Raw genomic sequence first — 23,968 nt, 5'->3', positions numbered from 1 at the left:
ATTATAAAGATCAAAGAAGAAATCAATAAAATAGAGACTCAAAAAACAATAGAGAAAATTAATAAAACCAAGAGCAGGTTCTTTGAAAAGGTGAACAAAATTGACAAACCCCTGGCCAGACTCACTAAAAAGAGGAGAGAAAGAACCCAAATAACCAAAATTATAAATGAAAAAGGAGAAATCACAACGGATACAGCAGAAATACAAAAAACCAGAAGAGAATACTATGAACAACTATACGGCAACAAGTTTGACAATCTGGAAGAAATGGACAATTTTCTAGAATCTTACAGCCTGCCAAAACTGAATCAAGTAGAAACAGACCAACTGAACAGACCAATCACTAGAAATGAAATTGAAGAGGTCATAAAATCACTCTCTACCAATAAAAGTCCAGGACCAGATGGCTTCACAGGTGAATTCTATCAAACATACAAAGAGGAATTGGTACCCATCCTCCTTAAACTCTTTCAAAAGGTTGAAGAAGAAGGAATACTCCCAAAGACATTCTATGAGGCCACCATCACCCTCATTCCAAAAGCAGACAGAGATACCACCAAAAAAGAAAACTATCGGCCAATATCATTGATGAATATAGATGCAAAAATTCTCAACAAAATCTTAGCCAACCGAATCCAACAACATACCAAAAAAATTATATACCATGACCAGGTGGGTTCATCCCAGGTTCACAAGGATGGTTCAACATACGCAAATCAATCAGCATCATACACCACATTAACCCAAAAAAAGTCAAAAATCATATGATCATCTCAATAGATGCAGAAAAAGCATTTGACAAAGTCCAACATCCATTCATGATCAAGACTCTCGCCAAAGTGGGTATAGAGGGAACATTCCCGAATATAATCAAAGCCATTTATGATAAACCCACAGCAAATATAATCCTCAATGGGGAAAAACTGAAAGCCTTCTCACTCAAATCTGGAACAAAACAGGGATGCCCACTCTCACCACTGCTCTTCAACATAGTTTTGGAAGTCCTGGCCACAGCAATTAGACAAACAAAAGAAATCAAAGGCATCCATATAGGAAGAGAAGAGATCAAACTGTCACTGTATGCAGATGACATGATACTATACCTAGAAAACCCTAAGGACTCAACCCCAAAACTCCTTGAACTGATTAATAAATTCAGCAAAGTGGCAGGATATAAGATTAACATTCAGAAGTCAGTTGCATTTCTGTATACCAGCAATGAAACATTAGAAAAGGAATACAAAAATACGATACCTTTTAAAATTGTACCTCACAAAATCAAATACCTCGGAATACACCTGACCAAGGAGATAAAGGACCTATATGCCGAGACTATAAAACTTTAATCAAAGAAATCAAAGACGATGTAAAGAAATGGAAAGATATTCCATGTTCCTGGATTGGGAAAATCAATATTGTAAAAATGGCCATACTACCCAAAGCAATCTACAGATTCAATGCAATCCCTATCAAATGACCCATTGCATTTTTCACAGAACTAGAACAAACAATCCAAACATTTATATGGAACCACAAAAGACCCAGAATCGCCAAAGCAATCCTGTGAAACAAAAACCAAGCAGGAGGCATAACTCTCCCAGACTTCAAGAAATACTACAAAGCCACAGTCATCAAAACAGTGTGGTACTGGTACCAAAACAGACAGACAGACCAATGGAACAGAATAGAGAATCCGGAAATAAACCCTGACACCTATGGTCAATTAATCTTTGACAAGGGAGGCAAGAACATAAAATGGGAAAAGGAAAGTCTATTCAGCAAGCATTGCTGGGAAACCTGGACAGCTGCATGCAAAGCAATGAAACTAGAACACACCCTCACACCATGCACAAAAATAAACTCCAAACGGCTGAAAGACTTAAATATACGACAGGACACCATCAAACTCCTAGAAGAAAACAGGCAAAACACTCTCTGACATCAACATCATGAATATTTTCTCAGGTCAGTCTCCCAAAGCAATAGAAATTAGAGCACAAATAAACCCATGGGACCTCATCAAACTGAAAAGCTTTTGCACAGCAAAGGAAACCCAAAAGAAAACAAAAAGACAACTTACAGAATGGGAGAAAATAGTTTCAAATGATGCAACTGACAAGGGCTTAATCTCTAGAATATATAAGCAACTTATACAACCCAACAGCAAAAAAAAAAAATCAATCAATGGAAAAATGGGCAAAAGACCTGAATAGACATTTCTCCAAAGAAGATATACAGATGGCCAACAAACACATGAAAAAATGCTCAACATCGCTGATTATAAGAGAAATGCAAATCAAAACTACCATGAGATATCACCTCACACCAGTCAGAATGGCCATCATTAATAAGTCCACAATTAACAAGTGCTGGAGGGGCTGTGGAGAAAAGGGAACCCTCCTGCACTGTTGGTGGGAATGTAAACTGGTACAGCCACTATGGAGAACAGTTTGGAGATACCTTAGAAATCTATACATAGAACTTCCATATGACCCTGCAATCCCACTCTTGGGCATCTATCCGGACAAAGCTCTACTTAAAAGAGACACGTGCACCCGCATGTTCATTGCAGCCCTATTCACAATAGCCAGGACATGGAAACAACCCAAATGTCCATCGACAGAGGATTGGATTCGGAAGATGTGGTATATATACACAATGGAACACTACTCAGCCATAAAAAAGAATGACATCATGCCATCTGCAGCAACATGGATGGAACTAGAGAATCTCATCCTGAGTGAAATGAGCCAGAAAGACAAAGACAAATACCATATGATATCACTTATAACTGGAATCTAATATCCAGCACAAATGAACATCTCCTCAGAAAAGAAAATCATGGACTTGGAGAAGAGACTTGTGGCTGCCTGATGGGAGGAGGAGGGAGTGGGAGGGATCGGGAGCTTGGGCTTATCAGACACAACTTAGAATAGATTTACAAGGAGATCATGCTGAATAGCATTGAGAACTATGTCTAGATACTCAAGTTGCAACAGAACAAAGGGTGGGGGGAAAAAACGTAATTGTAATGTATACATGTAAGGATAACCTGACCCCCTTGCTGTACAGTGGGAAAAAAAAAAAAAAACCACCTTGAGGTACCACCTTACACCAGCCAGAATGGCCATCCTCAAAAGGTCTACAAACAATGAGTGTTGGAGAGGGTGTGGAGGAAAAGGAACCCTAGGACACTGTTGGTGGGAATGTCAATGGGTGCAACTGCTGTGGAAAACAGGATGCTGATTCCTCAGAAAGTGAAACATAGAACCACCACCCTTGGATCCAGCAATCCCACTCCTGGGCCTCTATCCAGAGAAAACCATGACTCGCAAAGACACAGGTACGCCAGTGTTCATCCCAGCACTCTTTGCAATAGCCAAGACATGGAAACCACCCAAGTGTCCATTGACAGAGGAGTGGATCAAGAAGCTGTGGTACATACACACCATGGAACATTCCTCAGCCATTGAAAGGAAAGAAAGAAGGGCATTGGTAGCAACCTGGATGGACCTGGAAATCATCGTGTGACGGGAAGTCATCAGACAATGAGACCCCAACATCCAAAGCTTTCCGTGACATGTGGACTCTAAAACAGGGCAGAATGAACTTCTTTGCAGAACAGATCCTGACTCACAGACTTTGCAAAACTTACGGTTGCCACATGAGAGAGTGGTGGTGGTGCGGGGATGCAAGGAGGGTTTGGGATGGATGAGCTCTACAATTTGGTTTGATGATTGTTGGACACCTAGAAATGTAATAAAATTCATTAAGTTTTTGTTTACCAAAAGGAAGAAGCAGCCCCTTTCAACCCCACGGAACCGAGGCCCTGCCACAGGGGACCCTTGAAGATGATCAGGATTTGGGAGCTGACCAGAGGCACACAATTCCCACTTGTGCCCTGGTGATCTTATTTCAGCCACCCAACACCCCAGTCCATGAAGGTGATGGCTGTTGTTAAGCCTATCTTTTTTCGGTTTCTTCTTAGGGCTGCATCTATGACACATGGAAGTTCCCAGGCCAGGGGTCCAATCGGAGCTACAGCAGCTGGCCTACACTTCAGCAGCAGAATCACCAGACTCAAGGCAGCTCTGTGACCTACACCACAGCTCACAGCAATGGCAGATCCTTAACCCACTGAGCAAGGCCAATGCTCAATCCCCGACCCCCACTGAAACGATGCCAGGGCTCAATAGTGCAACCTCACACATCATAGTCGCATGTGATACTGCCCCACCCAGAGGGGAATGACACAAGTCCGTATTTAGAGTTGCATACATGAACATACATACACACACACACACACACACACATATATATATATATATATATATATATATATATATATATATATATACACACAAACACACACATGGATATATTTGTGTGTGTGTGTGTGTGTGTGTGTGTGTGTGTGTGTGCACGTATTGTGAACTCAGCTGCATCTGGGGCATAGGGAAGTGCCCGGCCAGGGATGGAATCTGAGCTGACCTACACCACCATTGCTGAAACGCCAGATCCTGTCCCCACTGCACAGGGATGGAGATCCAACGGGTGCCTGCACAGACACGACTGGATCATGACCCCACTGAGCCCCAGTGGGAATTGCAGCCAATGTTTTTGGAAAGAAGCTCTTCCTATTAGGAAGGAGAATATGTGCATATGTCGAGGTGGAAAGTTCATTGCTATGAGGGGTGCCCGTTGGGGCTCAGTGGTAAGGACCCTGCCTAGTAGCCATGAGGACACAGGTGTGATGGCTGGCCTCACTCCGTGGGTGAAGGATCCGGCATTGCCGTGAGCTGTGCTGTAGGTCGCAGAGGAGGCTCGGATCCTGCACTGCTATGGCGGGGGTGGAGGGGGGGAGGCCAGCAGCTGCAGCTCCGATGCCATCTAGGCCTGGGTACATCCCCTATGCCACAGGGGTGGCCTTCAAATGCAAACCGAATTAAAGAGAGCTAATGCTTAGGAAATCCGTCATGGAGAACAATGCAACTGGGGTGTGTGCGTGTGTCTTGTGTTGTTTGTCTTTTCAGGGCTTCCCCCTCGGCATGTGCAGAGTCCTGTGCTAGAGGTCCTATTCCTAGTCGACATAGTTTTGGAAGTCCTAGCTAGCCAGGGCCCTCAGAGAAGCACAAGACACAAAAGGAATCCACATGGGAAAGGAAGCAATCAAGGGATCCCTATCTGCACACGACATGATCCTATCCCCGCAGACCCCTCAAGACGCTCCCAGAAAACGGTGAAAACGCCTCAGTGAATGGGGCCAAGTCGCAGGAGGCACCATGAAGGCACAGAAATCAACTGCCTTTCTATACCCTGGGAACGACAGCTCGGAGAGAGACATCGGGGAAACGATCCCATTTGCCGTCACCTCCCAAAGAATAGACGACTGAGGAAGAGACCTCCCTAGAGAGACGCAAGACCTGTCCTGGGAACCCCCCAAGAGGCTGATGCAAGCAATCCAAGAGGACACAAACTGATGGCAAGACAAACCTTGCTCTTGGATTGCAAGAGCCTATAGTATCCCAAGGACCATGCTCCCCAAGGCAATCCGCAGAGTCACCGCCATCCCTGTCAAATGCCCAAGACCGCTGTTCACAGCACGAGACCATGGGGTTGGTGGGGGAGGGGAGCTGGAGCAGCCCAGAGGGACCCTGGGGGAGGCATGGGGAAGGAGGAAGGCCCGTTGGGGGGACCCCAGGAAGTGACCTCACTTCCCTGGCGACAGAGGCCAACGGAACTTGGAAGCTGGGGAGCCGGGCACCTACTGGTCCAGTCCAGGAGAGGACGGAGGAGGGATGGACTGGCTCTGCTGCATCCCGCTCTCCCGAGGCCGAGGCCGAGGCCGAGGCCGCAGGCGTCGTCACGGCAGAGATGGCCTCTGCCAAGCCTGTAGAACCTGGATGAGAACGCGAGGCGGACGCCTATGGGCCGTTGCCCGCAGGGACCCAGAGGTACCACCGGGAGAGGGAGCTCCAGCCAAGGGCAGGGCCCTCTCTGATCCCACAGGGGAGCCCCAAGCCCCCTCCCTGGATGACTTTGTGCAGAGGCGGGTGGTGAGGGGTGGGCCCACCTCAAGCAAGAGCCGGCTGATGTGGGCTTGGAGGCCTGCTGGGCAGGGCCTGTCCACACCCCAGGACACAGCTGCCTAGGGAGAAGCAGGGGGCTGAGGGGGGTAGGTGTGGAGTCAGGGCCGAGCCCTGCATGCAAGCGGTACCCCCAGCCCTCCAGGGGGCTCTCGTTCCTCCCGGGTCAGGGGGGAGCCACTGGTGAGTGGCAGGGGTTTGGTGTTTGAGCAGGCAAGGCCTCCCCTGATCTGGGAGCAGAAGGTCAAGGGGGCAGAAGAAGCAGCGAGAAGCTCACAGCCCCACAGGGCTCTGACGCCTCGGGGCCGGGCCCTCTGGTGCTCACTGTCATTGCAGGGTCCCCCACCTGAGACCCGCCAGGAACAGGGTGAGGAAGGCAGAAGGCCACCTGAGGAACCTCCACACAGACTGCTCCCCTGGGTGCTCTGCCAGGCTGGTGGGGAGCACAGGAGCGCCAGCTGTGGCCATGAAGACACCGTCCACATGAGCCTGACAGCCGTGGAAGGCCTGGCCCCCCCTGAGGCCCAGCCTGAAGGTGAGAAGAGGGGGTCGGGGCTCTGGGTGCAGTGGGGGGAGCTGAGGTGTGGGCCGCACAGCGGGGAGTCCCCAGACGATGGTGTTGGGCCAGGAGCCAAGACAAAGGCACACGCCCCGCCTGCAGGAGAGCAGAGCCAGCAGGTGCTGGCCGGGACTTGTCGGGAAGGCTCTGGGAAGACTGCTCTCCTTGGAAGAGCACATGGGAAGGCGGGCAGGCACCAAAGCTCTTCCTCTCTCACACCTCCAGCAGGAGACCTGGCATCAGAGGCCAAGACCCCAGCCGAGCGGAAAGACCCTGGAGCAGACCCCAGAGGAGGTCCAAGACCACAGGAGGACTCAGCCCACGGGCAGGATCACCCTGCTTCTCCTCCTGATGGAGGACCAGAGCCTCATGACCTCTCACCTCCCAGGAAGGATGAAAATCCGGCTCTTCCTACAGGAGGACGAGGCTCTCAGGAGAACTCTCCAGTCGGTCAGGATGAAAATCCGGCCCCTCCAACAGGAGGACGAGGCTCTCATGCAGAAACACAAGCCCAGCAGGATGAAAATCCTGCTCCTCCTACAGGAGGTCGAGGCTCTCAGGAGGACTTACCTCCCGGGCAGGAGGAACATCCTGCTCCTCCTCCAGGAGGCTCAGGTCCACAGGAACACTCCCCAGCCCTGCAGGGGGCATCTGGTGTGGGTCTGGCCACACCCCCAGACACTGATGTGCCTTTCCCTGTGCTGGACGGCATCGTTGCCCCGGCCTCTGCCGGCGACAAAGGGCCCGAGGAGCATTCAGCAGCCCTTTTGGGAGCGCTTACCCTGACTGCTCGCACACCCTCTGGACTAGGTCCTGGCCTGGCTCTTTCAAGAACCCTCAGTCTGGTTCCAAAACCACTTTCCCCATGGTCCCCTTCAGTCCTGCCAGTGCCCTCCCCATCAGCTCCCCCAAAATCCCATCCCCCTGCTCCCCTTCCTGACATGGACTCTCCTTCCCCTCTCCTGATTTCTCTTTGGAGGTGTGTCCTATTGCTCTTCCTGTTGCATATCATTTATGGTATAGTTCACTCCGTGTTTTGAGCCTAGAAATTTTAGAATGTTGAAACAAAATAAAAATTAAAAAATAAAGTAGTTATTGATTAGGGAAGTAATCAAAAGCACAAGTTAACAAATAAAGCTAATTATTATGAATCAATCCTTGAGAAGAGAGAAGTGATTTGTGTGCGTGTCTTTTGTCTTTTGTCTTCTGTCTTTTGAGGGCTGCCCCCACGGCATGTGGAGGTTCCCAGGCTAGGGGGTGGATCGGGGCCAGAGCTGCCGGCCTCCAGCACAGCCAGAGCAACAGGGGATCCAAGCCGTGTCTGGGACCCACACCACAGACCACGGCCATGCCGGATCCTTTCCCCTCGGAGTGAGGCCAGGGATCAAACCCGCTTTCTCAGGGATTTGCGTCAGGTGCGTGAACTGCTGAGCCACAACAGGAACTCTGAGAGCCAGGAAACCGTTGGAGGACCGTCCAAAAGTCAGCTGAATTGACAGCAGAGGCGGGGAGGTTGTGCACTTGGGCACAGAAGCTGCCCTTTCACCAAGCGCAGGGTCGCATTCATTCTTGGATGTGGTTGCACAGTATCCAGATCATGCTGATTCCCAGAGCTGAGGAATGACAAGGTTGCCATGGTTTAAACATGCCCACCAAAGCAAACGGGCTCATTCCTCGGGTTGACGGGCCCCATCCAGGTCCCATCTCGTTGCGCTGGGGCGGAGGGGCTTGCTCTCTCAACCTGTTTCTTCTGCAGCCGTTTTGTACCTGCCCTCACGTGGACAGGAGGAGAGGCTGCTTCAACCACCTCCCCAGGGAGCAAAACCAGCAGCAGAAGTTCAAGGCACCGGTGCACTCGAATGCACATAGACGTGTGGGCACGGATCTGCTTAGAGCGTTTCACATCAAACTTGAAAGGTGAAAACAGGAGTTCCTGTCATGGTGCAGTGGAAACGAATCCCACTAGGACCCATGAGGCTGCGGGCTCAATCCCTGGCCTCGTTCCGTGGGTTAAGGATCTGGCATTGCCGTGAGCTGTGGTGGAGGTTGCAGAGGAGGCTTGGATCTTGCATGGCTGGGGCTGGGGCTGGGGCTGGGGCTGGGGCTGGGGCTAGGGCTGGGGCTAGGCCTGTGGGAGGCAGCTGCAGCTCCAACTGGACCCCTAGCCTGGGAACCACCTTATGCCCCGGGGGCAGCCCTCCAAAGCAAAACAGAAAAAGAAAGAACGAAAGAATGTAAGAAAAGAAACAAAACAGTGAGAGAAATAGAACAAAGATAAGGAGAGCCTGTTCTGGCTCGGCAGAAATCAACCCACCTGCTATCCATGAGGATGCAAGTTGCATCCCCGGCCTCACTCACTGGCTAAACCATCCAGTGTTGATCTGTCTCCTAGCCTGGGAACGTCTATGTGCCTTGCCCTGTGGCCCTAAAGAGACAGACAGCAAGACAGAAAGTCACACCAAAAGCAGAAGCAAGCAAGCAAGCAAGCAAGCAAGGCAGCCAAAACCAAATGGGAGGAGGGAGAGAGATGGCCCAGACCGCTCCCTCTCCAAACCCTGGGCCAACAAGCGGGGCCACTCTAGCAGGTCCTGTGTGTCTCCTCCCCTGTGGGGGCTGTGGGATGGTGGCACGGCTGAGGGACAGCGAGGCTTTCCGGACCCTGATACAGGCTCTGTCCTCCAGCCAGGACCCAGGGCTCCCCCTTGGCAGTCCAGCTCATCCACGGCTGACAGGATGGACCCTTCTGGGCCTGTGACACCCACGGCTCCGGGAGGAGGCCAAACAGCCAGGCAAGGCTCCCAGTGGACGAGTGGGTGTTGAGCCGAGTGTAGAGGGTCAGGTAGGGGCAACGAAGACATGGAGAAGGGCTCGACGAGATCCCGCAGGAGCCAGGGTCCCATGGAGGCCGAGGGGGCAGGGGCAACGTGGCAGGGCCGCCCGGGGGAGCAGCCCTGGAAAAGGCCTGCTGAGGCGGGTGGTGAGGGGGCCGGCAGGGCTGGAAGCGCAGAAGAAGACCTTTGGCGGCATGTGCTCCCGGGGGTGTGCCAGGCTCCTCTGGCCTGCCCCACATCTGCCTTTGGGCCCCTGAAGAGGGATGCCATCATCCCAAGGACCCGGTGAGCTGGAACCCAAGCCTGGACCTGGCTTCTGTCCCCAGAGTGGCTCGCGCCTTGTGTTGAAACAAAAGCAAAGAGGGTCAGAGTCACTCCGAAGGAGAGCATGATGTGGATGGGATTTGATTGGATGCTTGTGTATTGAGGGCTGCAACCTTGGCACAGGGAGGGTCCCAGGCAAGGGGTGGAATCGGGGCTACAGCTGCTGCCCTGGGCCACAGCCACAGCCACAGCCACAGCCATGCAGCATTAGAGCCACATCTGCGATCTATACCACAGTTCACAGCAATGTTTATTACACATTGGATTTACATATGTATATAAAATTTTTTTTGATTCTTACCGGTACCTGTTGAATATGGAAATTCACAGCCAGGGATGGAATCTGAGCTGAACCTATGACCTACACCACCATTGCTGAAATGCCAGATCCTGTCCCCACTGCACAGGGATGGAGATCCAACGGGTGCCTCCACAGACACGACTGGATCATGACCCCACTGAGCCCCAGGGGGAACTCCAGCCAATCTTTTGGAAAATAGATCTTCCTATTAGGAAAGAGAATATGTGTATACGTCCAGATGGAACGTCCATCCTTATGAGGAGTTCCCGTTGGGGCTCAGTGGGAAGGAAACAGCCCAGGATCCATGAGGACACAGGTTTGATGGCTGGTCTCGCTCCATGGCTGAAGGAACCGGCATGGCCGTGAGCTGTGGTGTAGGTTGCAGGCGAGGCTCCAATCCTGGATTGCTATAGCTGTGGTGGCAGCCGGTAGCTGCAGCTGCAATGCCACGCCAACCTGGGAACTTCCATATGCCACAGGTGTGGCCCAAAAACACAAATACAAATGAAGAAAGCGAATTCTTAAGAAATCCATTTTGGAGAAAAATGAAACTTTGTGTTTGTGTGTGTGTGTGTCTCTTTTTTCTTTTGTCTGTTCAGGGCCAAACCCTCGGCATGTGCACCCTCCTTTGCTAGAGGTCCTATGGCTAGTGGACATCGTTTTGGAAATCCTAGCTAGTCAGGGCCCTCCGAGTAGAAAAAGACAGAGAAGGGAGCCACACTGGAAAGGAAGAAGACAAGCCATCCCTATTTTTAGACGAGAGGATCCCATACCTAGAGCATCCTCAAGACGCTCCCGGGAAACTGGTAGAGCTCATCAGTGAATTTTGTAAGGCCACAGGATACACCAGTACTACCGAGAAAGAGACTGCATTTCTATATACCAACAACGAATGACCGGAGAGAGAAATTACGGGAGAATCCTGTTTACTGTTGCATCCCAAAGAGTAAAATACTGAGGAATACACCTACTAGAGAGACAAGAGACCCATGCTCTGAAAACTCAAAGATGCTGATGCAAGCAATCAAGGATGACACATATCGATGGAGAGACTCGCCATGCTCTTGGAGTGGAAGATTCCACATGATCATAATTGCTATCCCACCCAAGCCCATCCGCAGACTCAATGCAATCCCTATCCACGGACCAAGGACATTTTTCACAGAACTTGAACAAAATATTGTGAAGTTGGTTCGGTAGCACAAAAGCCCCAGAAGAGCCAAAGACATCCTGCAAAAGAGAAATGGAGCTGCAACAGTCAGGCTCCCTGAACTCAGACTATACCAAGAAGCAGCAATCCTCAAAACCGCACGCTGCTTCCACAGAGACAGACATGTACATCAGTGGAACAGGATGGAAAGCCCAGAAGGAAACCCCCCTCGCACCTACAGCCAACTCATCTGTGTGACAAAGGAGGCCAGACTATGCAGTGGACAAAAGACCGCCTGTTCAAGAAGGGGTGCCGGGAAGATGGGACAGCCGCATGGAAAAGAATGAAATGAGAACACTCCCTAACACCAGACACAAAAACAAGCTCCAAATGCATCAAAGACCTAGAGACACGACCAGACACTATAAAATGCTTAGAGGAAAACATAGGTCAAACACTCCCCGACCTAAACGACAGCAACCTCTTCTCAGATCCACCTCTTAGAGCACTGACGATAAAAACAACAATACACCAATGGGACTTCAGGAGCCTCAAAAGTTTCTGCACAGCAACGGAAACCCCAAACCAAACAAAAAGACTTCCCCCGGATCGGGAGAAAATCTTTGCAAAAGAATCGACCCACAAGGGATTCATCTCCAAAATTTATAAACACCGCCCACCACTCCATACCGGAGCAACACAGCAACCCCTTCAAAAAATGGAAAGAAGATCTCAACAGCCAATTTTCCAAAGCAGACATATGGGGGCAAAAAAAAAAAAAACACACAAACAAAACACCTAAAAAGATGTTCAACATCACTCACTGTTAGAGAAACGTGAATCAAAACCACCGTGAGGTACCACCTTACACCAGCCAGAATGGCCATCCTCAAAAGGTCTACAAAGAATGAGTGTTGGAGAGGGTGTGGAGGAAAAGGAACCCTAGGACACTGTTGGTGGGAATGTCAATGGGTGCAACCGCTGTGGAAAACAGGATGCTGATTCCTCAGAAAGCGAAATATAGAACCACCACCCTTGGATCCAGCAATCCCACTCCTGGGCCTCTGTCCAGACAAAACCATGACTCGCAAAGACACAGATACGCCAGTGTTCATCGCAGCACTCTTTGCAACAGCCAAGACATGGAAACCACCCAAGTGTCCATCGACAGAGGAGTGGATCAAGAAGCTGTGGTACATACACACCATGGAACATTCCTCAGCCATTAAAAGGAAAGAAAGAAGGGCATTGGTAACAACCTGGATGGACCTGGAAATCATCGTGTTACGGGAAGTCATCAGACAATGAGACCCCAACATCAAAAGCTTTCCGTGACATGTGGACTCTAAAACAGGGCAGAATGAACTTCTTTGCAGAACAGATCCTGACTCACAGACTTTGCAAAACTTATGTTTAAGAAATGAGACAGTTTGTGGGGGTGGGGTGTTGCACTGAGCGTTTAGGATGGACGAGCTCTACGAATTGGTTGTGATGATTGCTAGACACCTTGAAACGTAATAAAATTTCTTATGTATTTAAAAAATTAGTAGCAGGGCCTTTCCACCTCACCTGCCACAGGGGACCCTTGAAGATGATCAGAATTTGGGAGCTGACCAGAGGCACACAATTCCCACTTGTGCCCTGGTGATCTTACTTCAGCCACCCAACACCCCAGTCCATGAAGGTGATGGCTGTTGTTAAGCCTATCTTTTTTCGGTTTCTTCTTAGGGCTGCACCTGTGACATATGGAAGTTCCCAGGCCAGGGGTCCCATTGGAGCTATATCAGCTGCCTACACCACAGTTGCAGAATCACCAGATTCAAGGCAGGTCTGCCACATACACCTCAGCTCACGGCAATGGCAGATCTTTCACCCACTGAACGAGGCCAGGGATCGCGCCCAGGTCCTTATGGATGCTAGTCGGGTTTTCTCCCACTGAGCCACAAAGGGGAACTCCTCATTAAGCCTGTCTTAGGCGGACAAGTGAACCCAGGACCAGAGAAGTGACGTGACTTGCCCAAGGTAGCACAGTTGTCTGGGAAAAGTCCAAGACCTAGCCGCTCATCATTACGGCGGCTCATCCATGTGATTCTTGTAATTCTGGTTCATTCGCTTTTACTGCTGTGCAGTGTTCGCTGGGTGACTCTCCCAAGCTTATTTCTCCATTTGTCTGTGAAAGGACATCTCGATGTTTTCCACTGTCTTCACTGTAATTCTTGGGCACCTAAGCATCCGTTCATACAGGGAGATACCATCTCCTTCTGCCATGGGTGAGAGAATTTTTCTAAGACGGAACCGGAAGAATCGATTTGCTGGGTTGTGGAGCGTGTACAGCGTTTACTTTACAAAATAGAGCTAAATGAGTCTTCCAGGGGATCTCTTGTCCAACTGTATGAGAGCACCTGTTGGTCCACCCACATTTGACATTGTCAGACTTAAACCTTTGTTCATTTTCCCATTTCGTGAGTATGAAACAGCATCTCCTTGCTGTTTGTGTTTCTTTTCAGTGGCGGTTGGTGAGGTTGAACATCTTTCATGTTGGCTAGCGTTTGAGTTTCCTCTGTGAGTTGCCTGTCCATTTTCCTTGCCCATTTTCCCATTGGGTGTGGAGGGATTTCTTAGAGAGCGTGACGGCAAATTCCTTCTCAGTTGCACACTCGGCAACCGTCTAGTCTCAGCCCTTGGCATATCTCTTCATTTGCTCCTGGAGTCTCTTGATTTGAACAGGTCTTTTTATTTTTTTTGAATTTAAATGAAGGCTTTCCCTTTTTCTGGGGGAAACCAAGGATTTCTAAGGGCCGGTGGTGGGAGAGAGAAAGGCTGTGGGTGCTTGTGGGAGGGGAGGTGTCTGCTGGGAATGAGGATGTGCGTGCGTCTGGGCTGGAAAGCTCTCAGGGCGGGTGGGAGCTGTGTGGTCCCAGACCCCCGTTAGAGGACGTGTCAGAGGCATGTGAGGGTGGTAGGTCCTCCCACCCGTGTGACCATGTAGTTTTTCATTTAAACTGGGGCACTTTTGGAGTTCCTGTCATAGCTCATCGGTTAACGAAGCTGATTGGTATCCAGAAGGATGTGGGTTTCATCCCTGGCCTCCCTCCATGGGTTAAGGATCCGAAGATGCCTTGAACTGTGGTTGATGTCGCAGGTGGGGCTCAGATGTCACCACCTGGGCAGGACAACCCTGCAGCTGCTCCTGCAGGAGGCCTGGGTCCTCATGAGGACTCACGAGCCCTGCAGGGAGAACCTGCCACTGCTCTGGCAGAATCCCCAGACACTGATGTGAGATTCCCTCTGCTAGTCAGAAACGTTTCCCCAGCCATTGCAGGAGAACAAGGGCCCGAGGAGAATGCAGCAGCTGTGCAGGTAGAGCCTGCCCTGACTGCTCCCGCACACCCTGTACCAGGGTCTGGCCTGGCTCTTCCAAGAGCCCCAGGCCCGTTTCCAAAACCACCTTCCCCAAGGTCCCCTCTGCCCCTGCCAATGCCTCCCCATCAGCTCCCCGAACACCCCATCCCCTTGCTCCCCCTTCTGACAGGGACTCTCCTTCCCCTCTCCAGATTTCTCTTTGGAGGTGTGTCCAATTGCTCTTCCTTTTTCATATGATTTATAGTATTATTTTACTTTATGTTTTGAGCCTAGAGTTTTGAGAACGATGAAACAAAATAAAAAAAAGGTAGTTATTGATAGAGAAGTAATAAAAAGCACAAACTAATAAGTAAGGCTAATTATTATCAGTCAATCATTGAGAAGAGAGAAATGATTTTTTGTGTGTGTCTTTTGTCCTTTGTCTTCTGTCTTTTGAGGGCTGCCCCCAAGGCATATGGAGGTTCCCAGGCTAGGGGGTGGATTGGGGCCAGAGCTGCGGGCCTCCAGCACAGCCAGAGCAACAGGGGATCCAAGCCGCGTCTGGGACCCACACCACAGATCACGGCCACGCCGGATCCTTTCCCTTTGGAGTGAGTTCAGGGATTGAACCCACTTCCTCAGGGATATGCTCCGGGTCCATGAACCGCTGAGCCATGACGGAAACTCCGCGAGCCAGGAAACCATTGGAGGACCGTCCAAAGTCAGCTGAATTGATGGTGGGGGTGGGGAGGTTGTGCACTTCTGGGCAGTATCTGCCCTTTCACCAAGCGCAGGGTCGCATTCATTCTTGGATGTGGTTGCACAGTATCCAGATCATGCTGATTCCCAGAGCTGAGGAATGACAAGGTTGCCATGGTTTAAACATGCCCACCAAAGCAAACGGGCTCATTCCTCGGGTTGAGGGGCCCCATCCAGGTCCCATCTCGTTGCACTGGGGCGGAGGGGCTTGCTCTCTCAACCTGTTTCTTCTGCAGCCGTCTTGTACCTGCCCTCATGCGGACAGGAGGAGAGGTTGCTTCAACCACCTCCCCAGGGAGCCAAACCGGCAGCAGGAGTTCAAGCCATCCGTGCACTCGAACACACATACAAGTGTGGGCACGGATCTGCTTAGAGCATATCATACCAAACTTGAAAGGTGAAAACAGGAGTTCCCCTCCTGGTGCAGTGGAAACACATCCCACTACGACCCATGAGGTTGTGGGCTCGATCCCTGCCCTAATTCAGTGGGTTAAGGATCTGGCGATGCCATGAGCTGTGAGTGGAGCTCGCAGTGGAGGCTTGGATCTTGCGTGGCTGGGGCTGGGGCATGGGCTGGGACTGTGGCCAGTAGCTGTAGCTCCGTCTCGACCCCTAGCCTGGGAACCGCCATATGCCCCGGAAGCAGCCCTCCAAAGCAAAACAGATAAAGAAAGAATGAAAGAAAGTAGAAAAGAAAAGAAAAAAAAAAAACCAGTGAGAGAAATAGAAAAAAGCTAAGGAGTGCCTGTGGCGGCTCAGCAGAAATCAACCCACCTGGTATCCATGAGGATGCAAGTTGCATCCCCGGCCTCGCTCACTGGCTAAACCATCCAGTGCTGATTAGCCCCCGAGCCCGGGACCTTCTATGTCCCTGGCCCTGTGGCCCTAAAAGGACAGAAAGCAAGACGGAAAGTGACACCAAACAAAAAAGCAAGCAAGCAAGCAAGCGAGACTGCCAATACCAAATGGGAGGAGGGAGAGAGATGGCCCAGATCTCTGCCTCCACAAACCTTGGGCCGGAAAGTGGGGCCACTCTAGCAGGTCCTGTGTGCCTCCTCCCCTGCGCGGGCTGTGGGATGGTGGCACGGCTGAGGGACAGCGAGGCTTTCCGGACCCTGATACAGCCTCTGTCCTCCAGCCAGGACCCAGGGCTCCCCCTTGGCAGTCCAGCTCATCCACGGCTGACAGGATGGACCCTTCCGGGCCTGTGACCCTCACGGCTCCGGGAGGAGGCCAAACAGCCAGGCAAGGCCCCCAGCGGACGAGCGGGTGCTGAGCCGAGTGTGGAGGGTCAGATAGGAGCAACGAAGTCATGGAGAAGGGCACGACGAGATCCCGCCGGAGCAAGGGTCCCATGGAGGCCGTGAGCGTGGGGCAACTTGGCAGGACCGTCCGAGGAAAGTAGCCCTGGAAGAGGCCTGCTGAGGCGGGTGGCGAGGGCCCGGTAGGCCTGGAAGGGCAGAAGGAGACCTTTGGGGGTGCGTGCTGCTGGGGGTGGGCCGGTCCCCTCTAGCCTGCCCCACATCTGGGTTTGGACCCCCGAAGAGGGCTGCCGACATTCCAAGGACTCGGTGAGCTGGAGCGCGGCCCGAGCAGGAACCCAATGCTGGACCTGGCTTCTGTCCTCAGACTGGCTCGCCCCTTGCGTTGAAACAAAGGCAAAGTGGGTCGGAGTCACTCCGAAGGGAAGGATGATGTGGATGGGATTTGATTGGATGCTTGTGTATTGAGGGCCACACCCGTGGCACAGGGAGGGTCCCAGGCAAGGGGTGGAATGGGAGCTGCAGCTGCTGGCCTGCCCCACAGTCACAGCCACACCAGATCGGAGGTGCCTCTGTGACCTACACCACAGCTCACGTCGAAGCCGCATTCCCTCGGATCTGAGTCGGGGTTGTTACCGCTGAGCCACACAGGAACTCCCAGTGGATGACTCCGTGGTTGGAGTCCTGTTACACCCACAACATCGTCTGATCCCCTCCACCAACCAGCGAGGTCTATAGTACAGGTCGTTTTGGTCCCTTTTGATAATGAGAACTTTGTGGAACAGAGAGACGTCGCCAGCAGCTTGAAGCTGCGAGCAACGACCGGAGGCAGACACCCAGCGCTTCACATCCCGCCTGGGCCCTTCGCAGGACAGACAGTTGCCTCTCAGGGGCAGCCGAGACAGTCGTGCCCTCCACACTCGGCCCGGGTCTTTTCTTAATTTATTGTTCTTCTTTTCATTACTCAGATGAATTAATCACATCTGTTGTTGTATAATGATCATAACAATCCAATTTCACAGGATGTCCCCTTTAAAACCCAAGCACATCCCCCACCCCCCAAACTTTCTCCTCTGGAAACCGTAATGTTTTCAGTATCTGTGAGTCAGCATCTGCTCTGCAAAGATGTTCATTCTGCCCTTTGTTCAGATTCCACATGTCCCTGAAAGCATTTGATGCTGGGGTCTCATTGGATGGCTGACCTCCCTTAGCATGCTAATTTCTGGGTCCATCCATGTTGCTAAAATGGCTGGTATGTCATTCATTTTAGTGGCCGAGTCACATTCTGTTGTGTGTATGGACCACATCTCCTTGATCCACTCCTCTGCCGATGGACACTTAGGTTGTTTCCATGTCTTGGCTATTGCAAAGAGTGCTGCGATGAACACCGGAGTACGGGTGTCTCTGCGAGTCATGGTTTTCTCTGGGTAGAGGCCCAGGAGTGGGATTGCTGGATCAAATGGTACTTCTAGGTTTCGTTTTCTGAGGCATCTCCATCCTGTTTTCAACAGTGGTTGCACCCATTTACAATCCCACCAGCAGTGTCCTAGGGTTCCTTTTTCTCCACACCCTCTCCAACACTTACTGTTTGTAGACGTTTTGATGGTGGCCGTTCTGGCTGGTGTAAGGTGGTAGGTCATGGTGGTTTTGATGTGCATGTCTCGAAGGATGAGTGATGCTGAACATCTTTTCATGTGTTTTCTGGCCATCTGTATGTCTTCTTTGAGAACTGTCTGTTGAGATCTTCTTTCCCTGTTTGGAAGGGGTTGTTTGCTGTTTTGGTGTGGAGCTGCAGAAGGTGATTATAACCGTTAGAGAGGAACCCCTTGTCAGTTGATTCACTTGCAAAGGTTTTCTCCCATTCTGTGGGAAGTCTTTTCGTTTTGTTTAGGGTTTCCTTTGCTCTGAAGAAACTTTTAAGTTTGCTTAGGTCCCATTGGTATGTTTTGGTTCTTAGTGTCATTAGTCTAAGAGGTGCATCTGAGAAGATGTTGCTGTCGTTTATGTTGGGGAGTGTTTGGCCTATGTTTTCCTCTAGGCGTTGCAGAGTATCTGGTCGGCTCACTAGGTCTTTAATCCATTGGGAGCTTGTTTTTGTGTCTGGTGTTAGGGAGTGTTCTCATTTCATTCTTTTCCATGTGGCTGTCCCGTCTTCCAGGCACCCCTTGTGGAACTGGCGGTCTTTTGTCCGTTGCATAGTCTGGCCTCCTTTGTCATAGATGAGGTGGCTGTAGGTGTGGGGTGGGTTTCCTTCTGGGCTTTCCATCCTGTTCCACTGATGCATATTTCTGTCTTTGTGCAAGTAGCGTGCGGTTTTGAGGATTGTTGCTCTGTGGTATAGTCTGAATTCCAGGAGCTCGAATCCTCCAGCTCCCTTTCTCTTTTTCAGGATGTCTTTGGCTCTTCTGGGGCTTTTGTGCTTCCAATCTAACTTCAAAATGTTTTGTTCAGGTTCTGTGAAAAATGTCCTTGGTAATTGGATGGGGATTGCATTGACTCTGTAGCTTGCCTTAGGAAGTATAATCAGGTTGATAATATGAAGTCTTCCAATCCACAAGCATGGTATAGCTTTCCATGTATTTGTATCATCTTTGATTTCTTTCATCAGTGTCTTAAAGTTTTCAGAGTACAGGTCTTTTGTCTCTTGAGGTAAGTTTCCTCCTAGGTATTCTATCCTTCTGGATGCAATGGTAAACGTGAATGCTCCCCTGATTTCTCTTTCTGCTCTTTCCTTGTTCGTGTATAGAAATGGCATCGATTTCTGTGCATTAATTTTGTATCCTGTGACTTTGCCAAATTCACAGATGAGCTCTCACAGTGTTCTGGGAGAGTCTTTAGGAGTCTCTAGGTATGGTATCATGTCGTCTGCAAATAGGGATAGTTTTACTTCTTCCTTTCCCATTTGGATTCCTCGTATTTCTTTTCCTTCTCTGATTGCCATGGCTAGGACTTCCCAAACTATGTTGAGGAGTAGTGGTGAGTGCGGACATCCTTGTCTTATTCCTGATCTCAGGGGGTATTCTTTCAGCTTTTCGCCATTGAGCATCATGTTCGCTGTGGGTTTGTCATCTACGGCCTTTATGATGTTGAGGTAGGTTCCTGCTATGCCCACTTTCTGAAGGGTTGTTATCAGAAACTTGGGTGTTGGATCTTGTCAAAGGCTTTTCCCGCATCTCTTGAGAGGATCATGTGGTTTGTCTTCTTCGGTTTGTTAATGTGGTGTATCACACCGATGGATTTGCGGATATTGAAGAACACGTGCGTCCTGGGGCTGAATCCCACTTGATCGTGATGTACAATCCTTGGAACGTATTGATGGATGCGGTTTGCTAGTATTTTGTTGAGGAGTGTTGCATCGATGTTCCTCAGTGAAATTGGCCTGTAGTTTTCTATTTTGTGGTGTCTCTGTCGGGTTTTGGTATCAGGGTGATGGTGGGCTTATAGAAGGAGTTTGAGAGTATCCCTTCCTCTGCAATTTTTGGAAATAGTTTCAGAAGGATAGGTGTTAGCTCCTCTCTACATGTTTGATAGCATTTGGCTGTGAAGCCATCTGGTCCTGGACTTTTGTTTGTTGGGCGCTTTGTAATAGCAGTTTCCATTTCAGTTCTTGTGATTTGTCCATTCATCCTTTTCACTGGAACTGGGCCACCTTTGGAGTTCCTGTCATAGCTCATCGGTTAACAAAGCTGACTGGTATCCAGAAGGAGTTGGGATTCATCCCTGGCCTCCCTCCATGGGTTAAGGATCCGGTGTTGCCATGAACTGTGGTGTACGGCCCAGGCGGGGCTCAGATGTTACCCCCTGGGCAGGATAACCCTTCAGCTGTTCCTGCAGGAGGCTCAGCCCCTCATTAGGAGTCACCCCCCGGGCAGGGTGAACCTGGTGCTCCTCCTGCAGGAGGCCCAGGGCCTCATGAGAACTCACGAGCCCTGCAAGGAGAATCTGCCACCGCTCTGGAAGCTTCCCCAGACCCTGAGGAGAGGTTCCCTCTGCTGGTTGGAAACCTTTCCCAGGCCTCTGCAGGAGAACAAGGGCCCGAGGAGAATGCAGCAGCCCAGCAGGCAGAGCCTGCCCTGACGGTCCCAGCACCCCCTCTCCTGGGTCCTGGCCTGCCTGTGGCAGGAACCCCAGGCCACTTTAGAAAAGCAACTTCCCAAGGTCCCTTCGCTGCTCGAAGGGCCCTCCCCATCAGCTCACCAAAAACCCCAGCCCCCTGCTCCCCCCCCCGAAATGTCCTCTCCTTCCCCTTTCCTCATTTGTCTTTGGATGTCTGCTCAATTTCTGCTCCTCTTCCATATCGTTTATAGTATATTTGACTTTACGTTTGAAGCCTAAAAGTTGACCGATGAAGAAAAAATCAAACAAAAAAGTAGTTATGGTCAGGAAAGAAAAAAAAGCCACAATAAATCAAGTAAATCACAAGGAATTCAATCATTGAGCAGAAAGAAACGATGTTTTGGTGTGTCTTTTGTCTTTTGAGGGCCGAACCCTGAGCACGTGGATGTGGCCAGGCCAGGGGCTCCATCAGAGACAGAGCTGCCGGGCTCCACCACAGCCACTGCAACAGGGGAACTGAGCCACGTCTGCAACCTACACAACAGCTCACGGCAGGGCCGGATCCTGAACCACGGAGCGAAGCTGCATCCTCTTGGATCCCAGTCGGGGTTGTTACCACTGAGCCACAACGGGAACTCCCAGTGGATGATGACTTGGTCGGAGTCCTATGACACCCACAGCATCGTTTGATCCCCTCCACAAACCAGTGAGGCCAATAGCACAGGCTGTTTGGGTCCCTTTTGGTAATGAGATCTTTGCGGACTAGAGCGACGTCCCCGGCAGCTTGAAGCTGCGAGCAACGAGCGGAGGCAGACGAAGCCAGACTCCCAGGACGTCCCGTCCCACCTGGGCCCTTCGCAGGACAGACAGTTGCTTCTCAGGGGCAGCCGAGAGAGTCGGGACCTTCACCCTCGGCCCGGGATTAAAGGAATGGTCGCCAAAGCTTTGGCAGGCTTTTCCCCCTTGCAGGGTGAGGGAGGCCCGTCGAGGCCTGCCCCTGGTGTCCACGGAGCCCTCAGGCTGCTGGGCGCCCATGGGGGCCCACGAGGGTGTCTGCTCACTGCGCACTGGGGAGTGTCCGAGCCGGGGCAGCCCAGGTGGGAGGTCCTACACGGTGGAAGGCCCTGGGAGTTTGGAGTGGAGGTCTGTCCTAAGCCAAAACCTCAGTCGAGAACTGAGCCGCCCGAGTTTGCCAAGTCTTCCTCATGGCCAATAGTTTTTCTCTAATCTCCTGAGTTTGGGTGGGTGAGGTTTTTTTTTTGTTGTTTGTTTGTTTGTTTGTTTTTTGCACTGGAGGGTCCACACCCACCGCATGTGGAAGTTCCCAGGAAGGGGTGGAATTGGAGCTACAGCTGCCAGCCAGAGCCACAGCCACAGCCATATCCCCAGCCAGAGCCACAACCACAGCCACAGCCCCAGACATGTGGGATCCGAGGCACAACTTTGACCGACACCACAGCTCATGGCAATGCCCAAACCCTGACCCCCACGGAAGTGAGGCCAGGGCTCAAGCGTGCATCCTCACGCATCCTAGTCCCATTTGATTCTGCCCCACCAACAGGGGCATGACACCAGTCTATATTTAAAGTATCATACATGTACATACATACATATATGTATATATACGTATGTACACGGATATATATATATATATATATATATATATATATATATATACAGAGAGAGAGAGAGAGAGAGAGAGAGTTCTCAGCTTCATCTGGGTCATATGGACGTTCCCGGCCAGGGATGGAATCTGAGCTGAACCTGTGACCTACACCACCATTGCTGAAATGCCATATCCTGTCCCCACTGCACAGGGATAGAGATCCAGTGGGTGCCTCCACAGACACGACTGGATCATGACCCCACTGAGCCCCAGTGGGAATTCCAGCCAATGTTTTGGAAAGAAGCTCTTCCTATTAGGAAGGAAAATATGTGCATATGTCGAGGTGGAAAGTTCATTGCTATGAGGGGTGCCCGTTGGGGCTCAGTGGTAAGGACCCTGCCTAGTAGCCATGAGGACACAGGTGTGATGGCTGGCCTCACTCCGAGGGTGAAGGTTCCGGCATTGCCGTGAGCTGTGGTGTAGGTCGAGAGGAGGCACGGATCCTGCATTGCTATGGCGGGGGTGGAGGTGGGGAGGCCAGCAGCTGCACCTCCGATGCCATCTAGGCCTGGGAACTTCCCCTGTGCCACAGGGGTAGCCTTCAAATGCAAACCGAATTAAAGAGAGCTAATGCTTAGGAAATCCGTCATGGAGAACAATGCAATTTGGGTGTGTGTGTGTGTCTGGTGTTGTTTGTCTTTTCAGGGCTTCCCCCTCGGCATGTGCAGAGTCCTGTGCTAGAGGTCCTATTCCTAGTCGACATAGTTTTGGAAGTCCTAGCTAGCCAGGGCCCTCAGAGAAGCACAAGACACAAAAGGAATCCACATGGGAAAGGAAGAAGTCAAGGGATCACTATCCGCACACGACATGATCCTATCCCCGCAGACCCCTCAAGACGCTCCCAGAAAACGGTGAAAGCGCCTCAGTGAATGGGGCCAAGTCGCAGGAGGCACCATGAAGGCACAGAAATCAACTGCCTTTCTATACCCTGAGAACGAGAGCTCCCAGAGAGACATCGGGAAAACGATCCCATTTGCCGTCACCTCCCAAAGAATAGACGACTGAGGAAGAGACCTCCCTAGAGAGACGCAAGACCCATCCTGGGAAGCCCCCAAGAGGCTGATGCAAGCAATCCAAGAGGACACAAACCGATGGCAAGACACACCTTGCTCTTGGATTGCAAGAGCCTAGAGTATCTCAAGGACCATGCTCCCCAAGGCAATCCGCAGAGTCACCGCCATCCCTGTCAAATGCCCAAGACCGCTGTTCACAGCACGAGACCATGGGGTTGGTGGGGGAGGGGAGCTGGAGCAGCCCAGAGGGACCCTGGGGGAGACATGGGGAAGGAGGAAGGCCAGTTGAGGGGGACCCCAGGAAGTGACCTCACTTCCCTGGCGACAGAGGCCAACGGAACTTGGAAGCTGGGGAGCCGGGCACCTACTGGTCCAGTCCAGGAGAGGACGGAGGAGGGATGGACTGGCTCTGCTGTATCCCGCTCTCCCGAGGCCGAGGCCGAGGCCGCAGGCATCGTCACGGCAGAGATGGCCTCTGCCAAGCCTGCAGAACCTGGATGAGAACGCGAGGCGGACGCCTATGGGCCGTTGCCCGCAGGGACCCAGAGGTAACACCGGGAGAGGGAGCTCCAGCCAAGGGCAGGGACCTCTCGGAGCCCACACGGGAGCCCCAAGCCCC

The sequence above is a fragment of the Sus scrofa genome, chromosome 14 (assembly GCF_054392235.1).
Source record: "Sus scrofa isolate SSC_HxYL_T2T_F1_AM1 chromosome 14, Sscrofa_HxYL_maternal_Yorkshire_Landrace_v2.0, whole genome shotgun sequence".
NCBI lineage: Eukaryota > Metazoa > Chordata > Mammalia > Artiodactyla > Suidae > Sus > Sus scrofa.
Note: the sequence above shows the minus strand (reverse complement) of the source record.